General features: G+C 41.0%; 1 protein-coding gene across 1 annotated transcript in view; it reads left to right on the top strand.

The window, feature by feature from the left end:
- galnt1 (UDP-N-acetyl-alpha-D-galactosamine:polypeptide N-acetylgalactosaminyltransferase 1) overlaps window positions 1-18,881 on the top strand; it is a 66,683-nt gene that overhangs the window by 15,950 nt on the left and 31,852 nt on the right. Inside the window, exon 2 of the mRNA XM_079562315.1 lies at window positions 15,243-15,354. The gene's annotated coding sequence lies outside the window, so the exon portion shown is untranslated. The remainder of the gene's footprint in view (window positions 1-15,242; window positions 15,355-18,881) is intronic.

Here is an 18,881-nt window from a genome sequence, read left to right as displayed (position 1 = left end):
AAATGAAAATGTCAAACCTTAATCAAATGCGAAGGTTTTGTGGGACTAGAATGAAATAAATCTAATGAGGAAACAACTGAAATTAAGTAAGAAAGTAAATGTGTTGATTCAAACTTGGTTATTGTTGTCACAAAACTAATTCAAAATCAGTCACTTTATTAGAAAAGATAATGGATTCCCAGCTAATTTACTTGTTGGCTTACAACTTAAAAAGATCAGCGCAAAGATGTGCCAAAGTTTTATTGAACCAGGACTATATTTCTTTGAAGAAGTGTGCCTTTTTAGAACTGTGCCAATATATTTAAATACACTGCCTGACCGAGGGCTGGGCGATTTTGATAAAAAATAATCATGATTATTTTCCCCATATTAATTTGTTAGTGGTGGGACTTGGTTAATATCATAGTAATCGCATTTTAATCGCACACCAAAAACAACATTTTCAATTCAAAAACTTTTGAATAAATAGAGTAATGAGCTCAACTTCAAATATATTAAGTGTTGTTAATCTGTTCAACAGACAGATTGGTGCAAAGTGCAGCTTCAAGTGTTTTAGGAACTCTGATAATTCATGTAACTTGTAAACAGTTTCTATAGTGCCACGTTTTCCATTGTACATAGTGAAATAAATAAAAGTTTAACCTTTGCTGCACACTATTGTGTAGTGCATAATGCACTGTATCGTGGTCACGCCATTGTGTAGTGGTGTCTGAAGCAGATAACAAGTGCATGGTTTGTGTTCAGTCAGTGCAGAGCCTCATGAAGCCACGACTTCACGGAGTTTATCACAATCAACTTAATCTATGCAAAAAGAAATATAGTAAACACCACATTTATAAGTAAAAGATGATTAAACTTATAATTCACTGTTTGAAGTCCAGTTAATCCATGACTGCAGCCTCAAAAATAATCCACATGGTCCAAATACAGCGATAGTTTTCCTCTTCGAAATTATACTTTTGGTCCTTGTACAGCGTCCTGATCCTCAGACGGCTTCTCACGTGTTTCTGTTTTGCCCGTTGACGAGTTAGCGCGAGTTAGTAGAGCTTTTACAGATCCTCTTCTCTTACATCCAATGTCCGGTCGCAGAATACTCTTTGGTGGTAAATCCATCTGTGAAAATAATGCTCCAACACAATGTGAGCCCCATGGATACTGCCATCTGGGAATAATAAACCCATTTATGGATTAACCTGGTCATTTAGGATGTTTTGAGCACATACTACGGTTGCTGAACCTAGACCTGACCAATTGCAGCGACCCCAGATCAGAGCAATTTGATAAATCCTGGTTGCGACTTTCTTTTGGTCATGGCAGTGTATATATGTCATAAAATATCGTAGCGGGCGACAAAAGGATTTTCATTAAATCCACTTGAAAATCCCTCCTTTGGGCACTGTCTTCTTTGCAGCTGTAGAAAACACTTAAACATCGAAATTCTGTGTCACAGTAATAAAGACTTTGCTCAATCAAAAAAGCTGAGTGAGGATCAGCAGAGATTTACACATCTACAAATCAATACGCTTTCATCCTAAAATGAACTTTGTGTGTGAGTCAGGCTCTGTTTACACTGCAGGTTTTTACTATCACCACGAGTTGTTTTTGTCTTGATTTAGCTCGAGCTGTGAGATGAAGCGCAATCAATTCCGAAATTGTAATTTGAATGGTTCCAATTAGCAAATGTCAAAGGCTGCAAACATCAACATACTCTCAATGTGGTGTTATTATGAAACCTTTTGCTTTTTAGACCTCTACAAATACGATCGGAAAGCCATGTGACTATTGAAGTAGTTTAGCTGTTTAAATTCTCACATGTTAAAGCTCCTCGTTACAGTATGTTTAGAGAACTGTGGACAGATTTGAAAATATAAATCTAATCATAAAAAAAAGAAAAGTTGCGAGTGTAAGCCGTCAAAGATCCAACAACATGCTTTACCTTCATTCTCCATTGTTGTGTTTAGGAGCAGAGGACACTTGGACAGGGGTGTATGGAGAGCAGATAACCCCCGAGGGCCTTTATGACATTGGGCTGACAAATGTGCGTACTCCTGCTGCACAGCGGGGTGAGCGAACGTATGTGCATAATTCATCAGCCGCCTGACAAAAACGTGCGATAATTGAGAACTGTGGTTATATACTGCCTCGTCTGGTTTGGCTTTGAATACGGATGCACAATGTGAGGAAAGTGAGTGATGCAGTTATTGGCAATGTTTAGAGCCAACTAAGTTTAAAGGGATATTTCAGGATTTTTGACATAGGGCCTCATATCCTGAGTGTTGTTGATTTCTGGAGATTTTTTAAATATTTTTTATTCATGCAGTCCTTATATTTGAAGAGCAGTGGTGCTAGGCTACTGCATGTCTATGGTAACTTGTAGCCTGCATTAAAAACCTCTTCAAAATCATTGGGTCGTCCTCCAAATGTTGCCATATCTGATTTGTAGAAAGCTCCTTTCCACGTGTAGTAATGCCGGCCGCAGGTAACCAACTACTGTAGATCCGGTAACCGAGCAGATCACTCCGCCGCTGCATAGCTTACAACCAGGAAGCTGATGCTGCTCAAATATAAGTTATTTTAAACGCAAAATGGTTATATTTAAACAATTATTTAGTCAACACAGACATTTATATTGGTAGTCTGGTGTTATAAGTGATTTGCCTCAGGTGCACTGTGCTTGGGTCAGACTGTTTTTAATGCAGGCTACTAGTTACCATAGACATGCACTAGCCTAGCACTAGCTTAGCACCACTAAACTCTTCAAATATAAGGACTGCATAAAAAAGAAAAAAAAAGCTCAAAAAATCAACAACACTCTGGATAACTAGGAAATGAGGCCCTATGTCAAAAATCCTGAAATATCCCTTTAAGAATTTTTGGAAAATGTTTCAACTAATACAAAAATCACACGTCTGCCACAGGGTTAGCAGGTTTTGTAATAAGACCCCATGGAGACTGGATAATTGAGTTCTCTGCAGAGATGATGCTATTAATACTCCTGCAGCCTCCGTTTACTAAATTTAGTATTTTCACAACTCATCTCATTTCCATAGTCATCATTATAGTAAGTCACGGTCATGTGGAGTGTCAAAACAGTGCTGTGATATATTTAGTTTCCTCCAATGTGGATGTTCTAATTGCTACAGTTGCATCAAACCTGCAGTATATTTGCTGTTCTACTTCTTTATAACCTGAAGTATTTTCCGTGCGTGTTACAGCAGACGGACAGGAGCTGGTTATAGCGGCCTGTTCAGTGAGCAATCTCCTGCCCTCGGGCTCATCCCGGCCTCGCTGCAGCCTTCACTTGTTATCTTTCGTGGGGCCGAAGCCATGTTTACGTGAGCGGCGGAGGAGAGGAGACTGCCTTGATGCAGGTCGCACTGATAGCCGTATCAACTGTTACTTCTGTCTGACGGACTGCAGGACAACTGGCCCATTGTGCTCCTCCGTGTGTTCACTAAGCCACGAGAAATTGTGTTTGTTGGAGCCTCAAATGTCAGAGTGCGTGTGCTGCATAGTGTAATCTGCCACAGGCGCATGTGGGGCACTACGGCTGCAGCGCTGCGCAGTGGGCAGGCACGCCACAGCGAGAGCCTTTACATCAGAGAGTGTGATGATTGTGAGAAGAAGGCGATTAATTCACACTGGTATAAGCAGGATATACACTATGAATTTGAAATGTATAATCACTCAGTGTAAAAAACAGTGCAAATAGGTTTTTTTTTAGAGTTAAAACCAATTATTTTTTAGCATGGGCATCTTGAAGACGACTGAAATACAAGTTACATTACTTTTACCAGGGAATTGAAAAAGTGCCTGCTGAGAGGCCAAACCGCGCCGTTAGCTCTGATGCTAACGACCTGTCAATCAAAGTCCGGCCCTAATTAGTATATGAGATTTTTCTCACGTAAACCAGCCTGGTTTCTTTAATTGTAACTAACCCAGTGTTATCACAGGAGGAATATCTAGTTGTAGAAAGTTTAAGAACATTTTAAATTTGTTTTAATATGTGTCTAAAGTGAAATGCTTTCTGATGGGAGACTAGCTGCTATATGGAGGTACTACAGCAATGGCGGACCAATGGCGGGCCCTGAGTGTCGTGGTAATGAAGCAGAGCAGCCAGCAGCCATTGATTATGACAAAATGTAGGTATTGGATTATACTGTGGACTATAAGGGGCGGCACTGCATGATTTGTATGTATTTTAATATGTCTGCATCTAGGAAATGGTGATTGGACTGATGAAATAAATGAACAGAATGAAATATAGTGATTGGTGAAATGTTGTGTGATTGACTGTGAGAAGAACAACAGACAATACTGAAGGGTTGTCTGTTGTTCTTCCAACTACAAAACATAGCTCTTCCTTTCAAAATAATGTTCACCTTCTTTTTTCAAATCAAAGCCCTCGTGTACCCCTGTATGGGAAACACTGGTCTCAGGAAGGCCACTATATAACAAAAGTCACTGCATAACAGTACATTCTCTGTCATGAATTGCAAATAAACGTGGGTTTGGACTAAGACCTGAGTATGTATTTCCTGCCCCATCCATGACCGGAGAGTTTAATGATAATCCCACCACATTTTGATTTATGCGGCCACTGACCAACAGACAAAATAGTCTCCATCAGTAAAAAAACATTCTTGGAGTCAGCGTTCACACACCCGCCCCATCCAAACACGCCATTTGCCTCTTGACCCGTCACTGACCCTTCCACTCAGTTTCCAACCATAACTATTAGAATATTACACTCAACTCAAGCAATGCAGCAAAAACATCTCAACCGAATAACATGCATCGTGTAATAATGAGACTTGACCATGAGCTTGTACAATATATCGCTCCTTATGAACAAATAATACAGTGGAGAAAGATGACGTTATCAATAACTGAGAAAAATACTGTATACTTCGTTACCTTTTTATTATTTGGACATAAAACATGTAGTGGCTGCTTTCAAATAGACCAGCATGCCCTCTGGTCGCTCACTGGAGGGCACATTATTTGTGTGAGGCGAGAGAAATAGACTATTGACCTTAATGGCGGAGCTGCTTAAATGAAATATTGATACCCGAGGCTTGGCGAGGAAACGCGCGTGTGTGTTCACTTATGCGCTGTTGTATGGTAAATTTAGATCCATCCCACTGATTGATTGTACATTTCGCGGCGGTCCGTAAACTATTGAGTGTCTGTATTTCTGAAATATGCTCTCATAGCTCAGACCGCGGGACGAGGCGAGTGCGGATTAAATAACGGGATTAATGTGAGGCGGGCGTGGAAGCAGACAGGTACGTAACGCGATAGTGCCAACAGAGGCTGCCTGCCACTGGCTTTTACATAGATAAGTGTCTTAATCAGGCCCTCGTGAAGTGAAAAATGTCATTGTGCCGGTTAAAAGAGCGCCTTGCTTTGTCGTTGATTGTTTTTCTGTCACTCATCGCTAGTCGCTGAGGATATAGCAGTGTCATGTTTTGCATTTTGGCCTGCAGTGTTAAAGTTGCAGATTATAAACTCTTCCTTCATAAGTCAACACCACAGAAAATCATCCACCTTTTTTTTTTTTAGCATTTGAGCTTGGATCATGCACACGTTTAGCTTTTGACAACCTGCCAGAATTAGCCAGAATTAATGGCACTAATATGTGACGGGTGAATTAAAAAAGCATAACATTTCAGTGTTGGTTCAGCTCTATTGCTCTATGACAGTGGTTCTCATCTGGCAAGCGACGACCCCAATAAGAACTTAATTTCTCATATATCATGTAAAATACTGTATTTTTCCCTCACAAATCAATGTTGAGTAAACATTAAATAAAGCTGAAAGCTGATTTATACAGATTAAAGGGACTATACCTTATTTTTAACCCTGTGATAAAAAAAGGTAAACCCCTTTTTGTCACATATTGATTATTTGGGTTGACCATACACAACATCAACAAATCATAATATAATGCAAACTTCATGCTAATTTTTTCCACAAAGAACTACATTTACAACAAACTTTTATGGGGCAAAAACAATATGACCCTACAAAAAGAAAAAATATGTCATGTATAGCTCCTTTAAAGGGACTAGATGCAAGTTGGCGATTTTATTCTCAATACTGCCACCTCAGGTCATACGTGTAACTGTACCTTCTATATTAAGCTTGTGCATGACGGCAAATCGGACCCGAAGTAACAACCTTTTTGAGTGACAGTGCAGGATTTTAGAGGCAGTTGTGGTGAACAGGTCTGGGTTCATTCTACACATTAGGACTTGGCTGGAACATGTAGGGGGAGGAAAATACTTAATTTTAACATTTTTAAACTCTGTATAGTCCCTTTAAGTATACCCTGGAAATGGTTCTGTGAGCCATGCTTGGTTCCCGACCCATCAGTTGTGAACCATTGCTCTATGATATGGCAAAGTGAAATTTAATGGTGGTCGAGATTTTGGCCAATGAGACCGGTTTGACTCATTTGAACATATTACATTAGTGCTGTCACAATATTTACTATCACTACGTATCATTCAATAAATGACAGATAAAAAATGCATTTTGGGCTTTATCGTCTTTACAATTACTTGCATTTTTTCTAATTTTTCTAATATAAATCTTTGTTTTTTACCCGAAGTTGTGTTTCATTGTATTGCATGTTTATTGTGGGATATTTTGAGATGAAGAACTTTACAGTCTTTTTTAAGCTTTTTAGAGATAGTTTCAATGGCATTAAAAGGTGTTCAATACTATCATTTATCGCAATATTTTCCTCCCTCAATGTATCAAACTTTTCAGAGGCTTCATCTCGCTCTATTGATTTAGTAAAGTTAAGTAACTGAACTGGTTATAGTTGATAAAAGATGGCGGCAAACAGTGGCCCTTGTCTGTTCTGTCCGGACAGTTTCCAGAAAGTGTGCGTGTCCTGAATCGGGCCGTTGCCAGGAGCTGTTGAGCCCACAGCTGGAGGCGCGACTGAGGGTAATCCCATTAGAGCTGCTGCCCCGTCCCAACTCCGGCACAGGGGCAGCCGAAAGGGCACCCCAAACCAGGAACTAATCACTCCTATCCAGATGTCACCCGCGGACAGGGAGGCGGCAAACGCTGGGCCTAACATCCTGGAGGGCTCAGTAAGCCTGAGAGATTAATCACAGTCACATTGAAATTGCATTTGGATCGGTAACACTTGCCGAGAGTTGTTTAAGTGGTGTGATTATGTGAACTCTTCAGTCATTTTTCAGCCCTTGTATCCACACACAAAGAGGGGAAGGTAGTAAGTCAGTGTGGGCTTTTCTGTTTTTTTTCTTTTTACAGTGGTCCAGTGGCCTTCTTTGCTTCTTCCTGTTCTACTCGTAAACAGGAAGCACTTTTTTTTATCTTTCTTTCTACGTGTCTCCTCTTTCATCTGTCCTTCTCTCGTCTTCCTGTCTCCTCACTGTGCACATTGTATATCTGTTCAGTGACAGGGCTCCGGGGCATCCGCTCGCGCTCTTATTTAAGGAAAGTAAAACAGGTTGTTTTGTTTTCATCCTGTTTAAGTGTGACACCGTGCCACGTCCAGGGAGCCATGTTTGACACTTCTCACCTAGTTCTGCTTTGCTCTGTTCCTGACGTTGAAGCTTCTCTCTGGGCTTCCCCTGGAAAGATGTCAGAACTGGCGTGCTATGGCTAAGGTTTGCACAGAAATAGCGAGCTATGGGCACAGACTTGTTCGATCCTGTTGCTGTTTGGCATTTTGCAACATACCCTTTGGACTTTATTTGTTTTGGCCTTTGCTGATGTGGTCTGTGGCCCCTATCATCCTTCTCTTCTCACTAATGTTCATGCTCAGAATGTCTGACAGGGCCGGGAGGCATGCATAACACCACAGTGACACTGTTTGTTGTTGCTGAAACACAATATGCTACAACTGGCGACATGCAGACAGCTTGGCTGACGTCCAGACACACACATAAACACACCTCATGTCTATTGATAGTGATCCTGTTGCAGAGGTGAGGAGAGTTGCCTTAAAGTTCACACAAGTTCTTAAAATAATATAGCATCAATCAAGTAGTTAATTCTTCAATGAATTGGTATATTTAAGAAACTTTCCGGTTTGTAATAGTAAATCACCGTTTTACAAAGTACCACACAAGGAGCTTAAATGTCTTGGTGATAAAGCTACTCAAAGAGATAAAATTGACAAAGTAGCTCAGCCAAATGGTGTTGAAAGCCTCCTCTCCTTCTTTTCACCCCTAGAGCCTATCGCCTCAACAGTACAACAGAGGACCAGGTGTGAGCCATAGCTTGTGTGTCACAGTGAACTCATGTCTCCGCTGCACCCGCACTGCCTCTGAATTATCTCTGAATTGTCTTGGAAAAAGGTCAAACTCTAAAACCAAGGAACAGGGACTCAGGTTTATGAATGCGATGGAGGCTAAGAAGTCAACTGTATGTGAGGTTGTATGATTTAGTTGGATTGATCTATTGATAATGGACAAGAACAGAAACATTACTAACAATAGTCATCCTTTTTTTTCTTGATTGATTTATTGATAGTCATCCTAAATAATTACTATGGGTTGCAGAAATACGGTCTCCTCTCCTATCACTTATAAAAAAAGATGTGTGTTGAAACTCCCATCTGGTTTAAAATTTGAGAAGTTCTGCCACTCAGCCATTAAGCGACACTTCCCTAATTCTACACAACTCAGTCCGAATAACAAAAAACCCACCTGTTTTAGCTCAGTTAGTTTGTGTAAAAGGCGACATTTACCGTAATGTAGTTTGGCATCATCATTAACTGCTCTTGCATGAACAATACAAAGGTTGGTTGTATTGTACCTGTGTTAGCTTCCTCCCTCTTAGGTCAGAGTGCATTTATAAAGCCAACAGTGAGCGCTCAGGTGGAGGAAATGCTGAGGTCGACGCATTTGTTGGACGGCATCCCACTTCAGCTGCACTCTTGGCCCGAAGCCCAAAGAAACATTATGAAGTCAGTCATTGTCTCTAATGTCCACATTCATATAACGGCACTCCATTGACGACCGCGCAGCCAGAGCGTACTTTAACCAGCTCGGACTGTAGTGATGGAGTAATCGCAGTCAGCTGAACCAAAACCCAACTGGAAAGGCCACAATTAGCAAATCACATAGACTAGCAATTATTTGAGTCAAGAAAACGTGGGTAAAACTTACACCTAGACCTAGACCTAAAGGTAGACCTATGAAAAGAAAAGATAAAACAATAGATACAGATGGCATTGCATCATACAAGGGGGCGCACTTCCACCCTCGCGCCCCACATTTCCCGATGATGGGTGCGAGTGTGTAGGGTGTCCAAATTCTCCAGAGTGGTCTTTCACCCCGCCCCCTTTGCGCCCCTGCGGTATAGATAAAGACGGCATCTCGTCATAGAAGGGGGCGTGGCCTCGCCGAGGGGGAAAATACAATATTTTGGGAAAGAAAATAAAGTCCAGTCTAAATCAGGTCCATATGGATGTTTATTGACCGCAGATTGTTCAGTAAGTGAAAAAACGGCAGTCGTAGCTCGCGCTAGCTAGCATTAGCATTTGCACGATGATAACATGAAGCACGATGTTAGCATTCTCCATTATTTATGTATTTATGGAATGTTGAACCACTTTTCTCCTCTCCATGTCTTTGTATCTTTATTTAGTAGAAAAATATATTCATAATTCAGCATTTGTTAAAGTTGTTTTTGAATAATTAGAAAAAGTTTACATTTTTCTCCAATTTGTTTTCCCCCTTAACTGCTTTCAAAAATTACCATATATGGGCGATTCCAGAGATGCCGCCTGTATCTATAGCCCAAAAAGGTGGAAAATTGGCTGCCAAAAAAATGTACTTTTAATGAAATATTTTAACTTTTCTTTTGCTGTATAATATGTGTATATACAATCAAGGTTTGCTATGTATGTTACTTGGAAAGAAGCATAAATATCTGATGAAGCATTACGATGATTTGCGCACAGGTGTTTGCAGACATTTTATAACAATTTCTTTACTTTTTTTGTGCAATCATTGATATAAAATCAAATTTAAGTTTTTCACTTCAACAATAAACTTAGGTTGTATAAAAACATAAAACTTACCAGATACCAGTTAGTTACCCACTTAGTTGCATTTGAAATTGAAATTATACGGCTAGCTCAAATAAATTACGGGGCGTGGGCGCAGTGCGGGTATTGGGACACTGCCTATGTTTTGGGAAACACAATTTTTCACTCTTTTTAGCCTGATTTTTTTTTTACGGGAAGAGTTCTTGTTGATCATTTTCTAAAGTACGAGCCTCATGACATACAGTAGAAGTGTATCAATAAAAGGTGCAAGGGATTTGTGAGACAACGAAACAGTTGGGAGGTACAGTTATTTTTGTTCTCTTTTCTCCAGTCTCCAAAGTGTTGAGACATATTTAAAAAAAAGAAGACAGTAGCGTAGCCACACACAGGAAGAGATCTGTTGCAGAGCGTGACAGTGATGTCACTCTCGGATGTTATCTGCTTTGGCGTGGGTGTGTTTGTGATTGTCGGGGGATTTGATTTTTATTTATAGAAGCCTGTTTCCAGTTTGTAGATTTCGTTCCACTTTTCCACTCGCGCGCAGTGGGAATGTGTGTAGCTGGTCGTGTGCAAGTTAACAGGGATTGAGATGACTCACACTTGAAGAGACAGCAGCTTAAGGGGCAGGGAATAGTTACGAAAGAACTCCCATTCCCGTAGGAACTACAGTATGGTTTGGGTTTACTTTGTGGGGATGCTAGCTCAGAGAATGCTCCCAAGATCAGTGGTTCAATCCCCGCTCACCTGTGCATATGTTGCAACTCCAGGCAAGACATTTAACCTACCTTTCTTATTATATCTGCTGAAACACATGTGAATGAACGCGTGTGGATGTTTGAATGCCCAGTTGAGGTTGAAAAAAGCTGTGAAAATGATAGTTTAGGACACTGAACCTGACATAAAGCACATAATTATTCCCTAAATACTGCACATTATTATTTATAGCATGGCATTTACAAGCGCTGTACTCTTGAGTCAAAATTGCTTTTCTTAAGAACTGTGTTATAACCTATCCCTGCGCAGCAAACCAATGTGTATTGTGAATGACAAAGAGCAAACATGTGCCCAGTTTTGACCTGTTTTTGAGAGAGGAGTTCAATCAGTGGGCGTCTTACTGTAGTCAGTTGGCATTTAGTGTTTTATCAGGGAAAAACTGCCATACGTTTATTGTTTCTTTTGTTCTGTGAGTATCTACTGTGTCTAGTTAGAGCACTGTCAATTTAGTTTAGGAAATGTTCAGTTTCATGCCTTTCTGTGTGGAGTTTGCATGCTCTCCCTGTCTATGCTTCGGTTTCCCCTAATACTTACAACGTGTACAATAGGCCAGGATAAAAGAGTGTTTGTGAGTGCGACTGTGTTGGTTTAGGAGGGGCGCTGGTCATAATAATTGAGATAAAATGCCTGAAATAGTTCATTCAGTGCTCTCTCAATATAATAAGTCAGTTTCTCTATAGAACTATAGGGTTCTGACAGTTTGGCTTGCCTGCTCAGTTCAATAAAGCCTTAACTTTTCCGCGATATTACTTTTTGTTTATGTATACTTGTTGCACCGTGTGATACAGCCTCCAACACTGTCTCTATCAGGCTACACTGTGTGGCCTGACAGCGGGAGATTTATGGTATGGCTGATCTCGTAATACAAACTCTAACCCTCCCGTATACAAGCTGGCAATCAGAAATCCCAGTGCGGCCGAATGATGACTTGACTCTAAAATAGGCCAAGGACTGAAGTGAAGGACACACACACTTACTGAGTCATATTCATCTGCATTCTCCACGGGTTTCTCAAAAAAGCAGATTAACCCGGCGAAATGTGCTCAAGCCTGTCTGTCCGCACCGCCTCACATGCTCAGGCTTTTCTCTGATAACTGCATATCCTGCCACCGTAGTGTCAACGTGTTATGTCTGAAACCTGTTAACCTTGTAGTAAATCCTCTATGTTCTGAAATGTGATTCTTAGCAGTTTAGCATTTCCCGGGCTTCTGTCAAGTGTCATTCAGCCCTTGAAGCGTTTCTATCCGTATCACATAAATATGCTCACCGTCTTTTCTCTCCCAACTGCTCCTCTCATCTATCCGCCAGTTCTGCTTGACCTTTTGGGCGTGTTCGAATGGCGGCGCTTTGACAGGTCTGGAATGTAAAGTGCCAAGAGAGGCTGAGAGATATCACCATCGAAACAAAATTGCAAATCGAAAAGGCTGCAGTTGTTTGCGTCATATCAAGCAATAAAGTATCTTGTCCCCATTTCGTGTTATTACCATTGACCGTCTCCTCACTCCTCCCCGTTTACCATAATGACCACGTTCTTTAGGGAAATCATGGTGATTTACAGACTCCTCCTCGCCTGCTCTGACGGAGCATGTTCCTAAAAAGACAGACTCGGCCCTTGCGGGGCGTGTATTTTGGTCATAGCTGCGTCTGCGCCTTTAGCTCTAATGCTAACGGCCTGTCAATCAAAGTCCGGCCCTCATTAGTATATGAGATTTCTTTAAAACAAGCAGCCTGGTTTCTTTAATTGTAACCTTATAAAGCGTCATCACAGGAGCAATATCTATCACTAGAACGTTTTTATTTAGAACGTATAAAAAGTGCAATGCGTTCTAATGGAAAACTATCTTGTTTTGCCGCCCACATATGAAGGTGCTGACAGCAATGGCGGCCCCTAGCGTCGCGGTCATAAAGCAGTGCAACCAGCGGCCATTGGTTATTACGTGCAATCTGTGGTTTAGAGCTGCGATTCTCAAACTTTTCACACCAAGCACCAGTTGATAGAATATCTGATCTTCCAAGTATCATCAGGCTTAGATTGAGGTCAAATCAGAACCAAACTGGGTCTAAAAATATGGAAAAAAATGACGAAAACTCAAATAATCGTTTTCGCCATCCCTCTGGGGGGTAATGCAAGTGTTAATGGGATTATTCGGGGGGTCTTTCATCTCCCCCTGGTGTCTCTGTCCAGCAAACATGCTTGCAGCTTTCCCTGCTCCGACCTGGAGGCGCAATACACACTAGTAGAATCACGAAGATGAAGCTAACAGGCTAACGGGCAAAGCTAACTGCGGGCTAGCACACTTAAACAGTACTTACACCCAAGTTTGAGTGAAAAAAAAAAAGATCTCCATTGTCAGTGTAGTATTTACTCTCATGGACAATTAATGAGTAAAAAAAATGCAACATGCTACGACACCTGCAGTGGCGCTTATGGCCTCTAGGGGCATGAGTTACTTAGTTCTGCTTTAAATGTGTTCCTGCACCCACGAGTAAAACATGCACTGTAACTTTATCTTGATTTAAAGAGAAATATTGCAAATCTAATTGAAATACCTTCAACCATCCACACACATTCAATCTCCTGTGTGAGCAGACATTATAGGGAAGATGGGTTAAATGTCTTGCCCAAGGAGACGACAACAGTGTAGGTGAGCAGGGATTGAACCACATAGGACATGAGAGCTCGCATCCCTACGACTTTTCATCAATACAGTATCCCCATCTTTCCTCTCCACTCTTCCCTCTTTTCTCTCCTAACTCCGTCTTCCATCCATCTCCTTCTCTGCCGGCACAGCTTGACCTTTGGGTGTGTTTGAATCGCGGCACTTTGATGGATCTGTAATGCACCGCTTAGACGTGGATACTGTTGTGTGTGATATACTGGGCAGAAACGGTTTAACCACATCACGTTGGCGGTATTGTTATAACGCCCGATGACACGGTGACTTCGTGTGGGTGAGAAGAGCGCTTGTGTAGGAGAGATTACTGTTATTATTATGCGCGCATGCAGGAAGTATGTTGGAGCGCGCTGAGTGACAGGCAGCCGCTCGCTCTTCCCGTGGCGTCTCCGCGCGCCGGTGTCCTTGACGCCAGATTGGAAAGCCCCCTCTTTTATTTCAACATGTGGTCTTTTGAAAAAGCCGAATCTGCTGTGCACCTCAATGACTTGATTTTTTGTGAAGGAAACAGAGCAGTAAAATAAAGATGAAGTTTGCAATGGTTGCCTCCATGAGCATGTTCTGAAATGCATGTGACTCTTGAATTAATTAAGCACTCCTCTTCAATTCATCCTCTTTTCTCAAATGGTATTGCTCCTGGACATGCTTAAACGTGAAATGAAGCGTGTGGATTTAAAGGAATAGTTCACCGTTTTTCCATGCTGAGATATGTTCTTACCTGAGCTTAGACAAGTTGATACGTACCTGTCTGGTCTTTGCGCATGCCTGTGGAAGAGCGTGGTTGCTTCTAACTTCACCCCATTTGGAGCTATAGGAATATACTGGGAGAGGCCGATGCTAAAAACATCTTTGGTCTTTTTGCATGACTGACGGCACACAGTTCTTCCATGCCGAGATATTTTCTTACCTAAGGTGAGACGAGTTGATCCGTACCTGTCTGGTCTTTGTCTGTGCCCGTGGAAGAGCGTGGTAGCTTCCAACTTCACCCCTTTTGGAGCTATAGGAATACATTGGGAGAGGCCAAATGCTAACAACATCTTGAGTCGTTTTGCGCGACTGAGGGCACGCACAAAGACCAGACAGGTATGCATCAACTCGTCTAAGCTCTGGCAAGAACATATCTCAGTATGGAAAACTGGTGAACTATTCCTTTAAAACATAAACCTCAAATGCCAGAATTGGAAAGATATTGCAGGCAGCTGTTGTAGGAAATAACATAAGTCAGTGACACATTCAGTCTTCTTATTTTAAGCTTTGTTTCCTGATTATATGGGTTCTGTCTGTAGCAACAATCTCCAAAAACCGTTTCCCATTACTTTTGCCACATCAAAATGCAGCTTACAAATACCAGGTGCAACATTAAAATGTATTCAGCTGCCCGAGATCATCCCCACCATCATAACTTAGCATTTTTTCAATCGCCTTTTCTATCTTTCATGTATCTCATTTAGACAGTTTCCTTTTGACGTGTGTACTTTCGCGAGAACAGAACATTTTAACAGCTAGTGTGAGCTTTGTGTAAAATTTCTGCATAAAACATCAAACCTAGATGACACTCTATGGTAACTTTTTCCCTACTCATTCTTATTTCAAAAGCTGTGTGGGTGGCGTAGCTTCTTTCTTACCAAATTCATGACCATGACCTATGATGGTGAAGTTAGTGTCTTTTTTTCATTTATTTTCGCGATAAAACAAAAACTCTCCTTTTAGAAATATTTTAATGTGGTCCGTCCTTGTTCTTTGTCTTTCAGGAGCATGTTTGAGTGACGAGCTAAAGAGGAAGTGGGATCTCTGAAGCTCCGCCCATTCCACTGGTGGAGCGGCCTGTACATCTCAGCAGAGACCCCCCAAGCTCTTCTACAGGTACAGCAGTTTTCAGATGAACGTTATGTGGTGCAATGTGTAGTGTAACATTTCTCACCCGTAGAGACTGTTATGACCATAATGATGTAAGTTCCTCGACTCTCTGACATGTGGGTGTGTCCCTGTGGTTTGGACCGGCCTGTGTGTGTTGTAATGGATTATTGCAGATGCACAGTGCTTACAGTGTCTGTGGTCCACTCCGCGCTCTCTGTCAGGGGAGCGCCCGCTGTGACAGTAATGTGTATTGATTCGGCTGAAAATGCTCGGCTGATTGGACTTCGAAGTGTTTAATTCCACTTTGCAACAGTGCCAACCTTTAAATTGATAATCAATATTGTTTGGGACTTTTACGCTGCCATAGGCACTTTGAGTCAGCAGGTTTTTTAAACTGTCTCTGGTTTACACAACCGATATTCCGGCTATTACTAGACTTCTTACACTTTTGTTGATGTTGTTGAACAAATGTTATTTGCTTGCTAACTTTCATGAGTACTTTGTTTAAGAATAAGATACATTTTTGTTAACTATTTTTGTTCAGTCTCAGAGTTATGTTTTATGTTGCAGTAACCCACTTTGGTAACACTTTATTTGACACTACCTTGATACATTGTACCCACCCTTAGGGCTTAAAGGAACAGGCCACCGCTTTTCCATTCTGAGATATGTTCTTACCTGAGCTTAAACGACTTTATACGTACCTGTCTGGTCTTTGTGCGTGCCCGTGAAGATCTTGGTAACTTCCAACTTCACCCCCGTTTGGAGCTATAGGAATATACTGGGAGAGGCCAAATGCTAACAACATCTTTGGTCATTTTGCGTGACTGAGCGCACGCACAAAGACCAGACAGGTGCACATCAACTCCTTTACGCTCAGGTAAGAACATATCTCAGTATGTTAAAACGGTGGCCTGTTCCTTTAAGGTTAGGGTTAGAGTTTGGGTCTTATCTCTTGTTACATTATGTACCACCAAAATACTAACACATTATTCCAATGTGTATGTACCTTGTTGGTACAGGTTATTACACATTGTTACAGAGCACATTACATTGTACATAAAGGAATAGGCCACCGTTTATAAATACTGAGATATGTTCTTACCTTAGCTTGGACGAGTTCATATGTACCTGTCAGGTCTTTACGTGTGCACTCAGTCACGTAAACAGAGCACAGACAGCATTAGCATAGCCTCTCCTCTTCTCATCTATGGATCCAAACAGAGGTGAAGTGAGAAGCAACCAAGCTCTTCCACGTTTTCCCTATTTAAATATGGTTACATGAGCTTGTACACAATCCCAGTATAGTCAAACAAAATTATACATGTTGATTTTCTAAGTGGATAAAAAGGGGAACTATATTGCAAGGCCTAGTAATATTACTACGCCATGCAATATAGTTCCCCTTTTTATTTGCCTAGAAAATCGACATGTGACAATACTTGGATTGTGTACAGGCTCATGTAACCATATCTAAATAGGGAAAACGTGGAAGAGCTTGGTTGCTTCTCACTTCACCTCTGTTTGGATCCATAGATGAGAAGAGAAGAGGCTATGCTAATGCTGTCTGTGCTCTGTTTACGTGACTGAGGGCACATGTAAAGACCTGACAGCTACATATCAACTCGTCTAAGTTAAGGTAAGAACATATCTCAGTATTTAAAAACAGTGGGCTGTTCCTTTAATGTGGCTGGTACAATCTATCAAGGATAGTGTAAAATAAAGTGTTACCCACAACTTAAGCATAATTATTCACTTTTTGATTTGTAAATGTACAACTTGCCAACTTTCCAAACTCATTTCTTGTAAAAGGATTATTGAAATTCTCATCACTCTATGATTCACTGCACAGGTTTATAGGGTCATGGGTTTATTCAGTTTGCCCCACACTGCGACATCATTTCGTATTATGTAGCGAGAGAATAAAGATGATTCTGTCTTCCTCCGCAGCTTACTGCTGTACTGGGGGGCCTAGTCTTTCTATTTTAGATCTGCGATACTTAACTCTCTGGACATTGGCCAGTTCGTTCAGGGCTGACTCACTCCAAAGACAATCATTCACTTTTACATTATGCACGATATAGATTCACCAACCCACTTATACAGACTTGTTTTAAAGCGGACAGATACTGCTTAGAACGAGTCCGATAATGGTTTATGGACTTCAGAAATGTGGACGGTGCTCTCTCTTACAAAATAAACACAATCCAGGAAATACCACATAAAACACTTCAACAGCAGAAGAAGAAACAACCAAACTTAACTACTTTGCATGAATGAAGAAATGTTCTACTCCAGACGAGGGTACATTTTTGTTAAAAGCATGACTTTAATAATAGGATGGTATAAAAAAGCTACACTAAATGGCCCACATACTTCACACAGATATATTGTTTGTGTCCAGCCTGAAGATCCAATTTACACTCTCCTCAGAGGCAGCTGCTTTAACCTCTGTGCCACCGCCCGCCCCGTAGCTACACGTGTACCCGATTAATTGTGCTGCCTTTGTATTATATGCAAATATGATAAACACACTCGCCGCCAGCGTTTGTTACGCCTGGCTCCTCTCTGATTCTGCTCCTCAAGGTCATGACCTGGTAATGAAGTGCCCCCAGTCTGTTCGCCAGCTGTTGCAGCGCGCACTTTCCAGAGCAGAACGAGTTTGTGAAAAAATATCTAACGGCAACTTCTCCGATTGTGATCACATTTGAGATTTATGTTTTCAAACCAAGAGAGAGTTACAGCGAATATTTTATGCATGTCCAGAAGCATTTGACATTTTGAGGGAAGAGTGAAATGAACTAATACGAGGAGTAAGGAGACAATACGTGAGCCCATAGAGTCGAAGGACAGGCCCGAAGTCGATGGCAGAAGTTGTTTTGACCCACACTGTGCCCGTATGAGACGTGACATGAAGTCCAATGTCTTCTCTGTCTAATGAAAAAGTAAAGTAAATACTGCTTCACTGTATTATAAGAAAGTGGCACATATTTCAAGTACTGGTACGATTTGTTTAAACTACAGTAGAGATGCACCGATCCAGCTTTTTATTGTTTCCGATACTGATACTGGGGGTTTGAGTATCTGTCAATATTCGATATTACCCGATACCAAGAGACTTTCTAAAAGTGGCTGTGAGTGAAAAAGTGAATGAACTCTCTTTTCTCCAGTGTGAGATAGGGCTGAACGATATGGACAAAATTTCATACCTCGATTGCTGTTTTATTGATGAAAATCTATATTGTTTTTCAATTGTATTTTCAATGTTCATATCTTGATATCAATATGATGACGATATATTTTGCTTTTGCGATGTTGACATCTTGAATGTTCATATCTCGATATCGATACGATAACGTTATATCTTTCAGTCCTAGTGTGAGATCAATAAAGTCATGTCCTTTCTTGCAAACGAGATGTTACATATCAATAATATATTAATGAACTAATGGAAAAGCATTACACAAGGAGCTGGACTTTTCTACATTAAATGTCCTTGGGTGAAAGGCAGTCTTAGGTTGCATTAACACGAA

The sequence above is a fragment of the Gobius niger genome (assembly GCF_951799975.1).
Source record: "Gobius niger genome assembly, chromosome: 8".
Classification (NCBI taxonomy): Eukaryota; Metazoa; Chordata; class Actinopteri; order Gobiiformes; family Gobiidae; genus Gobius; species Gobius niger.
The sequence above is the reverse complement of the archived record's forward strand: the minus strand, read 5'-3'. Positions and strand labels throughout refer to the sequence as shown.